Source organism: Dendrobates tinctorius, unplaced genomic scaffold (assembly GCF_039654945.1).
Source record: "Dendrobates tinctorius isolate UK_male_01 unplaced genomic scaffold, ASM3965494v1 ptg000133l, whole genome shotgun sequence".
Classification (NCBI taxonomy): Eukaryota; Metazoa; Chordata; class Amphibia; order Anura; family Dendrobatidae; genus Dendrobates; species Dendrobates tinctorius.
Window position 1 is genome coordinate 13869882 of NW_027361801.1, and position 16354 is coordinate 13886235.

Genomic DNA, 16354 nt, shown 5'->3' on the forward strand with positions numbered 1-16354 from the left:
TTGTGCTGATGACCTGGCCTCCCACTTTATAGAGAAAATAGACAATATCCGCCAGGAAATCCGCTCCCAATCACCAAGTTCAGTGACTCCCATCCCTCCCTGCATTTCCCCTGGCTCACTCTCCACATTCGATCCCATCACAGAAGAATAAGTCTCCAGGCTCCTCTCCTCTTCTCGTCCGACTACATGCACAACCGACCCCATTCCCTCACATCTCCTCCAGTCTCTCCAGTCGTCACAACTCACCTAACTACAATCTTTAATCTCTCCCTCTCCTCTGGCATTTTCCCCTCCTCCTTCAAACACTCTATCATTACTCCATTACTAAAGAAACCCACCCTCGACCCATCCTGCACAAACAACTACAGACAAGTCTCCAATCTCCTTTTCATCTCTAAACTCTTGGAGCGCCCGATATACTCCCGCCTTACCCGTTACCTCTCCACTCACTCCCTCCTAGACCCTTCACAGTCCGGTTTCCGCCCCCTACATTCGACAGAAACTTCACTCATCAAAGTGACCAATGACCTTCTGACAGCAAAACGTAACGGTGACCACTCTCTGCTCATTCTTCTCAACCTTTCTGCAGCTTTCGACACTGTTGACCACCCTCTCCTACTCTCTAGGCTCCAGTCACTAGGCATTAAGGACACTGCTCTCTCCTGGTTCTCCTCCTATCTTTCTGACCGCTCCTTCAGTGTTCTGTTCTCTGGCTCCACTTCCTCTCCTCTTCCTCTCACTGTCGGGGTACCTCAAAGCTCAGTCCTTGGCCCCCTTCTCTTTTCTCTCTACACAGCCCCAATTGGACAGACCATCAGCAGATTTGGCTTTCAGTACCATCTTTATGCTGATGACACACAACTATACACATCATCCCCTGACCTTACCCCCACTGTACTACAGAACGCCACTGACTGTCTGTCTGCAGTCTTCAACATCATGTCTGCTCTCTATCTGAAACTCAACCTCTCCAAAACTGAACTACTTCTGCTCCCGCCATCTACTAACCTCCCTAAATCTGACATTTCCCTCTCTGTGGGTGGCACCATAATAACACTCCGACAGCAGGCGCGCTTTCTGGGTGTTATGTTTGACTCCCATCTCTCCTTCACCTCCCATATACAATCGCTTGCCCGCTCGTGCCGCTTACACCTAAAGAACATCTCTAGAATCCGCCCTTTCCTCACCATGGAAACAACAAAAACCCTCACTGTCGCCCTGATCCACTCCCGCCTGGACTACTGTAACGCTCTATTAATTGGCCTCCCCCTCACTCGACTATCCCCTCTCCAGTCCATCCTTAATGCAGCAGCCAGGCTCGCCCATCTGGCTAATCGTTTCTCAGACGTGTCCACTCTTCGCCAGTCGTTACACTGGCTGCCCATTCATTACAGGATACAATTCAAAGTACTTGTTCTCACCCACAAAGCTATCCACAGTGCAGCACCCCCTTACATCTCCTCCCTCATTTCTGTCTATCGGCCTAACCGACCACTGCGCTCTGCAAATGACTTTCGACTAACCTCTGCCCTAATCCGTACCTCCCACTCCCGACTCCAAGACTTCTCCCGTGCTGCGCCAATCCTCTGGAATGCTCTACCCCAAGATATTAGGACCATCCACAATTTGCATAGTTTTAGGCGCTCGCTCAAAACACATTTGTTCAGAGCGGCCTATCACATTCAGTAATCAAAGTCATTTTATGCTTGTGTGTGTGTGTAGCCCATTCACTATCTCCATCTATCCCCCACCCCCTGAAGATGGCTGGACCTTCATTGTAAATATACAATTGTAAATACACACCTGTACTTTGTATCTCCCCCACCTCATTGCAGATTGTAAGCTCTCACGAGCAGGGTCATCTTATTTCGCTTTAATTATTGTATTGTTAACGTTATTACTTATGACTGTTGTGTTTGAAACTGTTCAACTGTAAAGCGCTGCGGAATATGTTGGCGCTATATAAATAAAGATTATTATTATTATTATTATTATTTATTTAGCATCCAGAGAAAAATACACTCATATCGTATGATCATTTTCGGTCCAACAACGGACCTTCATCAGAAAGGGTTTTTCTTGTTTCTTTTGGTAGAAAACTGATATTATATAGAGGCTTTAGCACGAGTCTATCTGGTTGGAGTTGGATTAATATGACTAACTGGATAAAGCAGGGTTACAGGAATGGGTTAACAGCGCTAGGGGTGCAGGCTCTGCAAACAGATACAGCGCTTAGTGCCCGCAGGAGGAATCCAGGGTGCCGCCGTGTAAGGAGGACTCTGTGTGAGCCGTGCTTCCTTGGTGGTTTCCTTCATTGGAGACTGCCCTTCCCGTGGTTGTTCCTTCCCGGGGAAAGACCTGGCTAGTCATTGCTTGCGTTGAGAAACATGTGATGGTGTCTCCGCGGCTTGTGTTTTGCATGTTTTTACATATTTCCCATAAGGGATGGGGGCATTGCTCTAGAATCACTGCGCTGAGAAACATGTGATGGTGTCTCTGCAGTGTTGGATGTTGATCTCCATGAGTTCATTCATCCTCATTTTTCACAGTCTTCTACTAGGCATTGCTCCTACTGGCCAGTTTCCTACTCCACACTGATGAGGGGCAATACCCCGAAACAGCTGTCTGTGGATGGATACCATGTTTTGGCATAGGTGGTTTCCTTCATTGGAGACTGCCCTTCCCGTGGTTGTTCATTCCCGGGGACAGACCTGGCTAGTCATTGCTTGCGTTGAGAAACATGTGATGGTGTCTCCGCGGCTTGTGTTTTGCATGTTTTTACATATTTTCCATAAGGGATGGGGCATTGCTCTAGAATCACTGCGTTGAGAAACATGTGATGGTGTCTCCGCAGTGTTGGATGTTGATCTCCATGAGTTCATTCACCCTCATTTTTCACAAACTTTTCGAGCCAGGACTGAGCTGTAGAGATTACAACAAAGACACATCTGACTTCACATTTCAGTCACCGTCTACATCTATTCCCAACCTACCCAAACTACTTTTCCTGCTGATACCCCAATACTGAGCCACTGTTGCTATATGTGTCCCTATTACTGCACCTATTGTGTGGTACTGTGTGCCCTCTACAAGGTAAAACAAACCTCTAGAATATATTAATGCCCTGTGCAAGTGCTCTAGAAAACATTGGCCATATTATGAAAGTAATATTGGCCTCTGTGTACCCCTGTGTAAATTAACTTGGCACACACACGTATGAAATCCAATGAAGTGATATTTTAATAAAATACAGTACATACATTAAGATGTTTCGGTCTCCGCAACCTTATTCAATGTATTGGAAACAAAAATAGATATAAACAAATCAACAAAGGTATATACAGAAAAGGTATAGCTGGGTACAAATATATGCAAATAAGTACATTATGCCCCAAAACATCAAAAACATTATAGCTAATAATAGAGATAATCAATCCACAGAAATTTCAACAGCACTGGAGATCAAAAAAGAGAAAATAAGCACATACCCATATGATGTACTGTGTGCTCTTATTTATAAGGCAAGAAATCCTAAGAGGAAAGACATATGTATATGTGGTATACAGTGGTTGCACCCATATAATAGAAGTAAACCTGTTGTGGGGTGACGGTGATACATACCATTAAGCAATATAGAGGACATAAGGGGCCATCTGTCTGCAAAGTGAGAGAGCCTGCTGTTAGTGTGGTACTTATAACAAGTACTGTGACCAGGCTGTTTAGAACGGAGGTTCAGAAAAACAGTGCGCTATCTTACCGGTCCCGTGCATGAGGAGTGGCAGCAATGACACATTGTCCACCGTTTGTCCCACGTGCTGCCTGGTCTGTGCCGGTCGGCGTTTATATCGGGGAGGGTATGGCCGCTAAACAGGAAGTCCTTGGCCGGAAGTGGCTCGGCGTGCATTCCAGCAGCGCCATGTTTTCGTTCCACAGACCGGAAGGACGTGAAAAAGGGGACGTGTGCGTTTCAGACACGTCATTATGCGTTCCACTGTGTCTATGATGTTCTATAGAGAGCGCTACAGTGATAGAGAGGTGTCTTAGTGAAACAATGGGAGTATACCGGTGATTGGCATGGTGCTATATTTCAAGGAGGAAGGTGATCAATGTTGATCCATGCTCAAAGATAACAATTTAATAGATTTTAGCTTTGGCGGTTCTGTAACAAAAATACAGAATATTAGTTTTCAGGCAAAATCAAAGTTTTATAGCAAAATGAGCAAGAACATATATGACAATAATGCATACATTTATGACATTAAAAATGATTGGATGTCATCGCCTCCTCACTATGCTCCGTTCCATTGGCCTCAAGGACACCGTTCTCTCCTGGTTTTCCTCCTATCTCTCTGACCGCTCCTTTACTGTATCTTTTGCTGGCTCCTCCTCTCATCTTCCCCTTACTGTTGGGGTTCCTCAAGGATCAGTCCTAGGCCCCCTCCTCTTCTCTTTGTACACTGCCCCTATTGGTCAAACAATCAGTAGATTTGGTTTCCAGTACCATCTCTATGCTGATGACACCCAATTATATGTTTCTTCTCCTGACATCATGCCTGCCTTTCTAGAAAACACCAGCAATTGTCTAAACGCTGTGTCTAACATCATGTCCTCACCATATCTGAAACTGAACCTGTCAAAGCCTGAACTCCTTGTGTTTCCTCCCGCTACTAATGTACCTATACCCGATATTGCCATTTCCGTGTGTGGTTCCACTATTACTACCCAGCAACATGCCCGCTGTCTTGGGGTCATGCTTGACTCCGAGCTTTCCTTTGTCCCCCACATACGATCACTGGCTCGCTCTTGTTATCTGCACCTCAAAAACATTTCTAGAATTCGACCTTTTCTTACTTTTGACTCCGCAAAAACTCTTACTGTTTCTCTTATTTATTCTTGTCTCGACTATTGTAACTCTCTTCTAATTGGTCTCCCTCTTACCAAACTCTCCCCCCTCCAATCTGTCTTGAATGCTGCTGCCAGGATCATATTCCTCACCAATCGTTACACCGATGCCTCTACCTTGTGCCAGTCATTACACTGGCTACCCATCCACTCCAGAATTCAGTACAAACTTATTACCCTCACCCACAAAGCTCTTCATGGCTCAGCACCACCCTACATCTCCTCCCTTGTTTCAGTATACCATCCTACCCACGCCCTCTTCTGCTGATGACCTGAGGTTAACATCCTCAATAATCAGAACCTCCCACTCCCGTCTCCAAGACTATACACGTGCTGCGCCAATTCTTTGGAATGAACTTCCCAGGTCAATACGATTAGTCCCCAATCCCCACAATTTTAAGCGTGCCCTGAAAACTCATTTATTCAGACTGGCCTACCGCCTCAACACATTAACCTAATCTATCCCTATGTGGCACAGCCAAAAGTTTTCACCATAACCAGGTTCCCCGCATTATGTTCCCACATGCTTTATGCATCCATTAGCCCTCTGTGTCTGTACTGTTACACAATTAACATTATGGCTGGTCAATACAATCAGGGCAACTGTTACCACCCACCTTTCGTGTCTCTCTTTTTTCCTCACAGATTGTAAGCTTGCCAGCAGGGCCCTCATTCCTCTTGGTATCTGTTATGATCTATGTGATTATTGTTATGCTGTAATGTCTATTGTCTGTACAAGTCCCCTCTGAAATGTAAAGTGCTGCGGAATATGTCGGCGCTATAGAAATAAAATTTATTATTATTATTAGTATTAAGTGCATTCCTCTGTTATATGTGAATGAATATTTGTATGGTATTTTCTGTTTCCCCTGTTCGTGTTAATTGTTTGTCTGGTTGGTGTACTACGGTGCACTGCTACTCCTCTCTTCCCTGGTAGGGGAAGGGTACAGACGGAGGGCGGATTCAGGAGATAGGGCAAGCTAGATCACCCCGGCAATCTTCACCTTCAGAAGTAACCCAGAGAATTAGGTGAGCTAGGGTGCCTTCTAGCATAAGGGATAGGGAAGGAGCCTGTGGTCCCAGGTCACCCAACAACAGAGTCGTGACATTAGCTCTGACCGAAACAGTTTTCTTTTTTTCATTTATCCATTATGGATCCTATTACTGTTCTGATAGGGCAACTGCAGCAGCTCAGCCTGAAGGTGGCAGATTTACTTACTGTCATTTTGCCACACCCTAACACACCAAGTGTGGGAAACCATGACTCCCAGACAACCCTTAGTGGAGCCCCCAAGATCGCTTTGCCTGAAAGGTTCTCTGGGGGGGCATGACAAGTTTGATGTTTTCAAGGAGGCCTGTAAACTGTACTTTAGGTAACAACCTGGTTCCTCAGGAACAGAGGAGCGACGTGTGGGGATAATAATCTCATTCCTTCAGGGGGACCCGCAAGCAGGGACATTTTCTCTCCGGTCTGACTCCCAGTAGTTTCTGACGGTGGAGGAATTTTTTCTGGTGCTGGGTCTTATATACGATGAACCTGAGAGTGTCTGCTTGGCTAAGTCTACACTGCGTCAGCTTCAGCAAGGAGACCAGCTAGTGGAGGAGTATTGCTTCGAGTTTTGAAGGTGGTCCACTGTCATGGATGTGTCAGAGGCTGCAGACCATTGCACTGTATCTGTCTGCAGAAAGTGTCAGCAGTTTGCTTTGCAGACTTCTGCCTGGTCCTTCTGTTGCTAGGACCAAGTGGCCACCTCCCCCAACTCTAATAGTCACACCTGGATCTGTGTTTATAACTCCCAACTTGCTGTTGGGAGTTGCAGGTGATATTTTCCATTTGCACTTCCCTGTTGAGGCTTAGAGCTGCAGCAGTTGGCTAGTGTCTTATTTGGAGTTTGGAGGATGTTGGTGTTTCTCGCTTAGCTTGAGAAGACTAAATGTTCCCTTGTTTTGTGTATCCTAGCTGTCTTTAGCGGTAGTGAGGATTGACTAGCACTCATCCTGTCCTTCCCGGTGCAGGGCTTATCACCAGGGTCAGGCAGGGATTAGGGATTAGGTATCCTGCTTGGCGTTAGGTGCCAAACCTATATAGGGGCAAAAGGGCAGACAGAGTGACGTTAGATCTGTCTAGAATCTCCACTCACCCCTTCCCCAATGTTTGGTTCCCTTATCACTTTGTGTTGCACTTAGCCTTTCCTACACTGTGTGTGACATCCACAGGCACTAAGTGGAATGACCCTGCACTCCATAGCCTGTTCTGTGAGGGGCTATTAGTAAAGGTGAAAGATGCCTTAGCCCTGTATGAGACTCGAGGCAGCCATGTCTCTGGCTATCCAGATTGATCGCCATTTTTGCCAGAGACAAAGGGACAAAGGTCCGGGGCCAAGGGAAATCGGGTCTGAGTCATCTGGGGAACCCATGCAGTTAGGTGTGGTACTTCATCCTGGAAAGCAGTCTGTTGTTCGGCACAAAGGAGTGTGTCTTTACTGTGGTAAAAAGGGCCATTTGGTGGGCACGTGTTCTTCCCTATGTTATGGTAAAACAGCCGCCAGAAAACTAAGGAAGTCAGGTTGCGGGGAGGTTAGCAACCCGGGTGTACTTATCACCTACTTGTGTAGTACACAATTTTTTCTGCCAGCTGAGATTCATCTTGGTGAAATATTGTAATTCATATTAGTGGTAAAATTTCATTGATATAACTTGCGTTTATTTGTGAAAAAAAAGGAAATTTGGCAAAAATTTTGAAAAGTTCGCAATTTTCCAACTTTGAATTTTCATGTCCTTAAATCACAGAGATATGGCACGCAAAATAGTTAATAAGCAACATTTTCCACATGTTTACTTTACATCAGCACAATTTTGGAACCAATTTTTTTTTTTTTGTTAGGAAGTTATAAGGGTTAAAAGTTGACCATAGATTTCTCATTTTTACAACAATTTTTTTTTTTTAGGGACCACATCACATTTGAAATCACTTTGAGGGATCTATATGATAGAAAATACCCAAAAGTGACACCATTCTAAAAACTACACCCCTAAAGGTGCTCAAAATCACATTCAAGAAGTTTATTAACCATTCAGGTGCTTCACAGGGATTTTTTGAATGTTTAAAAAAGAAAATGAACATTTAACTTTTTTTTCACAAAAAAATTACTTCAGGTCCAATTTTTTTTATTTTACCAAGGGTAACAGGAGAAATTGGACTGCAAAAGTTATTGTACAATCTGTCCTGAGTACGCTGATACCTGATATGTGGGGAGGAACCACTGTTTCTGCGCATGGCAGAGCTTGGAAGGGAAGGAGAGCCGTTTGACTTTTTCAACGCAAAATTGGCTGGAATTGCGATCAGATACTATGTCGCGTTTGGAGAGCCCCTGATATGCTTAAACAGTGCAAACCCTTCACAAATGACACCATTTTGGAAACTAGACCCCCCAAGGAACTTATTTAGATGTGTTGTGAGAACTTTGAACCCCCAAGAGCTTCACAGAAGTTTATAACGTACAACCATAAAATTACAAAATCATATTTTTTTCCACAAAAATGATCTTTTCACCCCCAATTTTTATTTTCCCAAGGAAAACAGGACCCTAAAAGTTATTGTGCAATTTGTCCTGCGTACGCTGAAACCCTATATGTGGGGGTAAACCACTGTTTGGGCGCATGTCAGAGCTCGGAAGGGAAGGAGCGCCATTTGACTTTTGCAACGCAAAATTGGTTGGAATTGAGATCGGACACCATGAAAACCCCCCACAAGTGACGCAATTTTGGAAACTAGACTGCCTAAGGAACTTATCTAGATGTGTGGTGAGCACTTTGAACCCCAAAGTGCTTTACAGAAGTTTATAACTCCCGAGCGTGAAAATAAAAAAAAAATCATTTTTTCCACAAACATGATCTTTTAGTCTCCAATTTTTTTATTTTCCCAAGTGTAACAGGAGAAATTGGACCCCAAAAGTGGTTGTCTAATTTGTCCTGAGTATGCTGATACCCCATATGTGGGAGAAAACTACTGTGTGGGCACACATTCGGGCTCGGAAGGGAAGTAGTAACGTTTTGGAATGCAGACTTTGATGGAATGGTCTGAGGGTGTCATGTCACGTTTAGAGAGCCCCTGATGTGTCTAAACAGTTGAAACCCCATTTTGGAAACTAGACCCCCAAGGAACTTATCTAGATGTGTGGTGATCACTTTGAACCCCCAAGTGCTTCACAGAAGTTTATAACGTAGAGCCATAAAAATAAAAAAATCTTTTTTCCAAAAAAATAATATTTTTGCCCCTAATTTTTTATTTTCCCAAGGGTAACAGGAGAGATTGGAGCCCAAAAGTTGTTGTTCAATTTGTCTTGAGTAGGCTGATACCACATATGTGGGGGTAAACCACTGTTTGGGAGCATGGCAGAGCTTGGAAGGGAAGGAGCATCGTTTGACTTTTTCAACGCAGAATTGGCTGGAATTGAGATCAGATGCCACGTCGCGTTTGGAGAGCCCCTGATGTGCCTGAACAGTGGAAGCCCCCTGTTCTAACTCCAACCCTAACCCCAACACACCCCTAACCCTAATCCCAACCCTAACCCTAATGGGAAACAGAAATATACATTGCTTTTAATTTTATTATTTTTCCCTAACTAAGGGGGTGATAAAGGGGGGTTTGCTTTACTATTTATAGCGGGTGATTATGTTTGGCAGCTGTCACATGGTAAAAGACGCTTTTTATTGCAAAAAATAGTTTTTGCATCACCACAATTTGAGAGCTATAGTTTTTCCATATTTTTACCCACAGTCATGTGAGGTCTTATTTTTTGCGGGACGAGTTGTTTTTACTGGTACCATTTTCTGGCACATGATTGTCACAGACCCGCCGCTGACACCAGTATGTCACAGACGGAGGGATGCGACGCACTGCTGACACATGGCTATCACAGGCACAAGGGGGGCTTATCTTAGTTATCCCATCGCTGGCACCATGTGATAAAAAAACAGCAAGCTAGTCTTGCCCTAACAGTTTATCGCAGGGGGTTATTTTGGTTGTCCCACCACTGCCCACAATACTTAACGAAACTTTTCAGTTCCACTTTGGAACTCGCAGCTCTCCGGCGCCCCCCCTTATCCTCAGGTCAGTCAGGGAACTACACCTGGTATAATTGGTCACCGGCCGGCTGCTTCAACGAGGTCTGACCACTTGGCACGCTGCAGTGAGAGAATTATAAAATGCTCTGGCCGCAGCCACCCAATTAGCTTATAAAATCCCTTCCATCACTCTCAGCAGCACCCAGGGCCCAGATCACACTTTGCCACCACCAGCTCCAGAGTTTCTCTGATTAAGTTATAAACTTAATAGAGGGGTTCGAAGCCAACCCAATTCAGTAGCAATTATCTTAAAGGCACGTGTTCGTTTTTAGAGCATGAAGACAGACTAATAAAGTTGTAATTTATTCCCCAAAAGGGGGGCAGTGATTACACAGATAAATGATGTCACAAAGTTGAGACATTAGGTATGTACAATACAAATATAAAATAAATGGAATTAACATAGAGATCAACACTTACAGTTGCTTAATGGTCAAATGGGGAGGTGGGGCCACATGTCCCCCTGCATCTGGGGTCATTTTGGCATCAAACCTCCAGCTTGAATGACCAATTTTAGGGAGGAGTACCTTATAGCTTTGGGTTTGTGACATCACGAAAGGGGCAGTCTAGGGATGTTCCTCCCCCTGCTCTAGAAGTTACAATTCTGACTACAAAACTTATGACTATATCTCGCAGAGGGTACCTCGTATAAGCACACACATGGTATAATTCTTTTTAGGCTGTCAGAGGATATAATTCAAGTCCAAACATGCAGTAGTTGTGTCACACTGTTTAGGAAGAATCCAGTTCTCGGTGTAATTCTCATGTTTTTATCATAAACGCGCCGCGTTTATTGACTGAATGATTAGATCTCCAATATTTTCTATGAGAGTAGCTGAGCACATGGTTCAGAGATGAAGAGACCCCCCCGCTGCGAGGCAGGAAGGAGCTCACACTGGGGATTTAGGTTAGACTGGTTTTGTGTGTGAGGGAAAAGGAAGGGGTTGCAGCTACATGACAGGCAGAAGTCTCAGAGAATGGAAGATTCTGGAAGGTTCCAGAAGTCATATCTTACTTATCATTACAACTCCCCCTTTTAGAGTGCGCTACGGAGGCATAACCTTTCGGTAATCCGCCATGCGCACCTCAGCGGGTTCGCCCCAGCGGGACAACCCATCGACATTTCCATGCTCGCTGCCCTTTTTGTGTTTATATGGTAAAGTCGTACTGCTGGAGGGCAAGGCTCCAGCGTAGCAACCTTCCATTGGTTCCGGACACTGTGTGCATCCATCTCAGAGGGTTGTGGTCGGTTACCACCGTCAACGTGCGCCCATACAGGTAGGGCTGCAAACGTTGCAGTGTCCACACCATGGCCAGGCACTCCTTCTTGATGGTGGAGTATGCCACTTCCCTCGGCAAAAGTTTCCGGCTCAGGTACAACACGGGGTGCTCCTGGTTCCCTGAGTCGACCTGGCTGAGTATGATCCCCAATAAAACATCAGTGGGCAGGTTCTTGGGCACTCCCACTTCCCTCACCCCGCGCCAAGCACCCCAATCAAGAAACACCCGGGCCACTGGCAAGGGACAGCGGGTGCTCCTGATCCCGGTGACAGTCAGGCTTTTCCCCTCAATAAACTCTTCAGGGGCCGACAGTCCAGGACGGATGAGGGTTCGTTCAGCCCCGGTGTCCTTCAGGCCTGTAGCAAAATGGGTCCCCACCTGGACGTGTTGAACATTGTTGTCAATCTTCCCAACCACACCTCCCACCAAAAGAACAGAAGCGTTGGGCCCAGAGGCCTTGGCTGGGGGGTTCTTCTGCCTTTCCGGACAGGTGGCACTGATATGTCCAGTCCGTCTGCAGTTGTAACACTGACGACTGTCACTAGGAGACCTGGCGTTGGCAACAGGGACAGGGTCTCCGGATTGAAGGCTGGCAGGGGCACTGGGGCTGGTTGCAGGCTTACCCCCTCTCCAGCTGGCGGTGACTGACCTCCGTGTCTCTGGCTTCTGGTTGGCCTCATAGTTGTCGGCGATCTGCGCGGCTTTGTCCGTATTTGTTGGTTCTCGGTCCAGGATGAACTGCCGGACCTCAGCTGGGCAAAGATGCAGGAACTGGTCTTTGATCATCAGGTCCCGTAGCAGCTCAAAGAAAACAACTTACAGGACATGGATCCACTGGTCAAAGTGGGTCCTGAGTCCTTGCACCACATTGCTATAACTATCGTGTGGGCCACGTTGGAGGTTCTGGAACTTATTTCGCTATACCTCAGGTGTCAGCCGGTATTTGGCGATCAGGGCCTGCTTGATGGCATCATAGTCGTCATCATCTTCTGGCCGCAGAGAAGCAAACACCTCCAGGGCTTTGCCCTTTAGCCCTGGGGTCAGATACCTGGCCCATTGGTCCTTTTCCAGCCAGTACTGTCTGCAGGCTTTGTCAAAACCTCGCAGAAATGTGTCCAAGTCCCCATCCTTTTCCATCACAGGAAAATGCTCTGGCCAGGGCTTTGGATTTTGGGCGCTGTGACGCTCACTGCTCCGGGCTTTGGGGGCATTCCCCCCCCGCTGGAGCATCTCCAGTTCATGAGCTCTCTGGGCCTGGCGCTCGGCTCTCTCAGCCTCCCGCTCGGCTCTCTGCTCTTCTCGAGCTTGCTGGATCAGCTGCAGACGTCCAACATGGTCTTCGGCAGGGAGCTGCTGTAGGGCCATTTGCAGATAGCGGTCCATGACTTCCTGGCTGCAGGTCAGGCTGACCTGCACCAGCTGGACCTCTGCGGCTGCACCATCAGCACTGGTGCTGCCTTCCGTGCCCTGGCTCTCCTTCCATTGTACCAGAGCCGTGACCAACAGGGCTTTGGTCATGTCAGCGGCGTCAATCTAGTTTGCCGTGCACATGGCTCTGAGGGCATCCTTGTTAAACTGCTTATAATAGGTTTCTCCCCGCGTTGCCATGGTTGCCAAATAAAAGGTAGCATAGAAAAATGAAAGAGGTGGGAGGGGATACTTGCAAGTACACAGTTGTCTCAGGACTAGAAATCACTGAGTATGTTCTCCAAAACCTATGACGCAGGGCCCCAAAGGAACAGTGCAGGTTTTTAGTGAGAGGAATGATTGCTCAAATCAGATCACTAATGCTTTATGATTATCCCACCGCGCTGCCACCAATATGTCACAGACCCGCCGCTGACACCGGTATGTCACGGATGGAGGGATGCGATGCACTGCCGACACGCGGCTAACACAGGCACAGGGGGGCTTATCTTAGTTATCCCACCGCTGGCACCATGTGATAAAAAAACAGCAAGCTAGTCTTGCCCTAACAATATATCGCAGGTGGGTTATTTTGGTTGTCCCACCACTGCCCACAATACTTCATGAAACTTTTCAGTTCCACTTTGGAACTCGCAGCTCTCCAGGGCCCCCCTTACCCTCAGGTCAGTCAGGGAAATACACCTGGGATAATTGGTCACCAGCCAGCTGCTTCAATGAGGTCTGGGCACGCTGCAGTGAGGGAATTATAAAATGCTGTGGCCGCAGTCACCCAATCTAATATATAAAGCTCAAAGTGTGTGTGTGTGTGTGTGTGTGTGTGTGTGTATGTGTGTGTGTGTATGTCCGGGATTGGCATCTGCACCGTCGCAGCTACAGCCACAAAATTTGGCACAGTCACACGTCTGGGCCCCGAGAGCGTCCTAGGCTATCTTGTGAGGCGAAGTTTTAACCATGCATGTTCCAATTCACCAAACAATTTTGCCCGTCTACATAATGGGGAAAAAGTGTGTGCGTGTCAAGCCCCGCCCCTCATTATGATGTCATAATGCCCCTATCTACATAATGGGGAAACAGTGTGTGCGTATCAAGCCCTGCCCCTCATTATGATGTCATAATGGTTGCAATGGCAACGCTGATGTCGTCATAGGTTGCAAGCCCCGCCGCTCATTATGATGTCATAATGGTTGACTATGGGATGTAGAATGTGTGATTGGTATATGGGCACTGGACTATGGGATGGAGGATATGTATGACAGGTATATGGGCACGGAACTATGGGATGGAGGATGTGTGAAGGGTATATGGGCACGGGACTATGGGATGAAGGATATGTATGATGGGTATATGGGCATGGGACTATGAGATGAAGGATGTGTGATGGGTATATGGGCACTCGACTATGGGATGGCGAATATGTATGATGGATATATGGGCATGGGACTATGGGATGGAGGATGTGTGATGGGTATGTGGGCATGGGACTATGAGATGAAGGATGTGTGATGGGTATATGGGCACTCGACTATGGGATGGCGAATATGTATGATGGATATATGGGCATGGGACTATGGGATGGAGGATGTGTGATGGGTATGTGGGCATGGGACTATGGGATGGAGGATATGTATGATGGGTATATGGGCACGAGACTATGGGATGGTGGATATGTATATGGGCACGGGACTATGGGATGGAGGATGTGTGATGGGTATATGGGCACTGGACTATGGGATGGAGGATATGTATGACAGGTACATGGGCACGGGACTATGGGATGGTGGATATGTATGGTGGGTATATGGGCACGGGACTATGGGATGGAGGATAATTATAATTTGCTATAACTAACCACAGTTAGTTACTATGCCCGTTAGCTTATACAATCCCTTCCGTCACTCTCAGCAGTACCCAGGGCCCAGATCACACTTTGCCACCACCAGCTCCAGAGTTTCTCTGATTAAGTTATAACCGTAATAGAGGGGTTCGAAGCCAACCCAATTCAGTAGCAATTATCTTAAAGGCACATGTTAATTTTTAGAGCATGAAGACAGACTAATAAAGTTATTTATTCCCCAAAAGGGGGGCAGTGATTATACAAATAAAAGATGTTACAAAGTTGAGACATTAGGTATGTACAATATAAATATAAAATAAATGGAATTAACAGAGATCAACACTTACAGTTGCTTAATGGTCTTTAGGCTAACCATGTGGGGAGGCGGGGCCACACGTCCCTCTGCATGTGGTGTCTTTTTGGCATCAAACCTCCAGCTCGAATGACCAATTTTAGGGAGGGAGTATCTGATAGCTTTGGGTTTGTGACATCACAAAAGGGGAGGTCTAGGGATGTTCCTACCACTGCTCTAGGAGTTACAATTCTGACTCCAAAACTTATAATGACTATATCTCCCAGAGGGTACCTCGTATAAACACGCACATGGTATCATTCTTTTTAGGCTGTCGGAGGGTATAATTCAAGTCCAGACATGCAGTAGTTGTGTCACACTGTTTAGGAAGAATCCAGTTCTTGGTTTCTGTGGGTGCTGGAACCATGAAAATTATGGGCCAGAACGCTGGTTTCGTGCATTTTGCAGAAATGTAATTCTCATGTTTTTATCATAAATGCGCCTAGTTTTATGACCGAATGATTAGATCTCCATTACTTTCTTTGAGACTAGCTGAGCACATGGTTCAGAGACGAAGAGACCCCCCGCCATGAGGCAGGAAGGAGCTCACACAGGGGATTCAGGTTAGACTGGTTTTGTGTGTGAGGGAAAAGAAGGAAGGGGTTGCAGCTATGTGAAAGGCAGAAGTCTCAGAGAATGGAAGATTCTGGAAGATTCCAGAAGTCATATCTTACTTATCATTACAAAGAAATTTTTTGTTCGCATTTATTACGATTTTTAGGACGCAGAAAGAACAAAAATCAGCAATTCATGAATTTCTTTGGGGGGGAGGCATTTACACCATTCCACATGTGGAATTGATAAAGCAGTTTTACGCTTCAGGTTAGTATGATTACAGCGATGCCTCAGTTATATCATTTTTTTATGTTTTGGCGCGTTTATACAATAAAAACAATTTTATATAAAAAATAATTATTTTTACATTGCTTTATTCTGTGAGCTATAACTTTTTTATTTTTTCACTGATGATGCTGTATGGTACCTCGATTTTTGCAGGACAGGATGACATTTTCAGTGGTACCATGACTATGTATATTTGTCTTTTTGATCGCATGTTATTGCACTTTTTGTTTGGCGGTATGATGATAAAGAATTGTTTTTTGCCTTTTTTTTTGAAGGGGTTCACTAAAGGGGTTAACTGGTGGGACAGTTTTATAGGGCGGGTTGCTACGGATGTGGCGATATTAACCCCTTTCCGACCTTTGACGCCACGTAGGCATCATGAAAGTCTGTGCCAATCCAACTCATGACGCCTATGTGGCATCATGAATTGATAGCCCCCTGCGGGTCGGGTGACCGGGGTCACTAAAAGGTTACCCGACCCGCACACACAGGACACTTGATGGTTAACCCCAGGGGGCGTGGCTTAGCCCCCACGTGCCTACGATCGTTCTGATTGGCTGTTAAAAGTGAAACAGCCAATAAGAGCG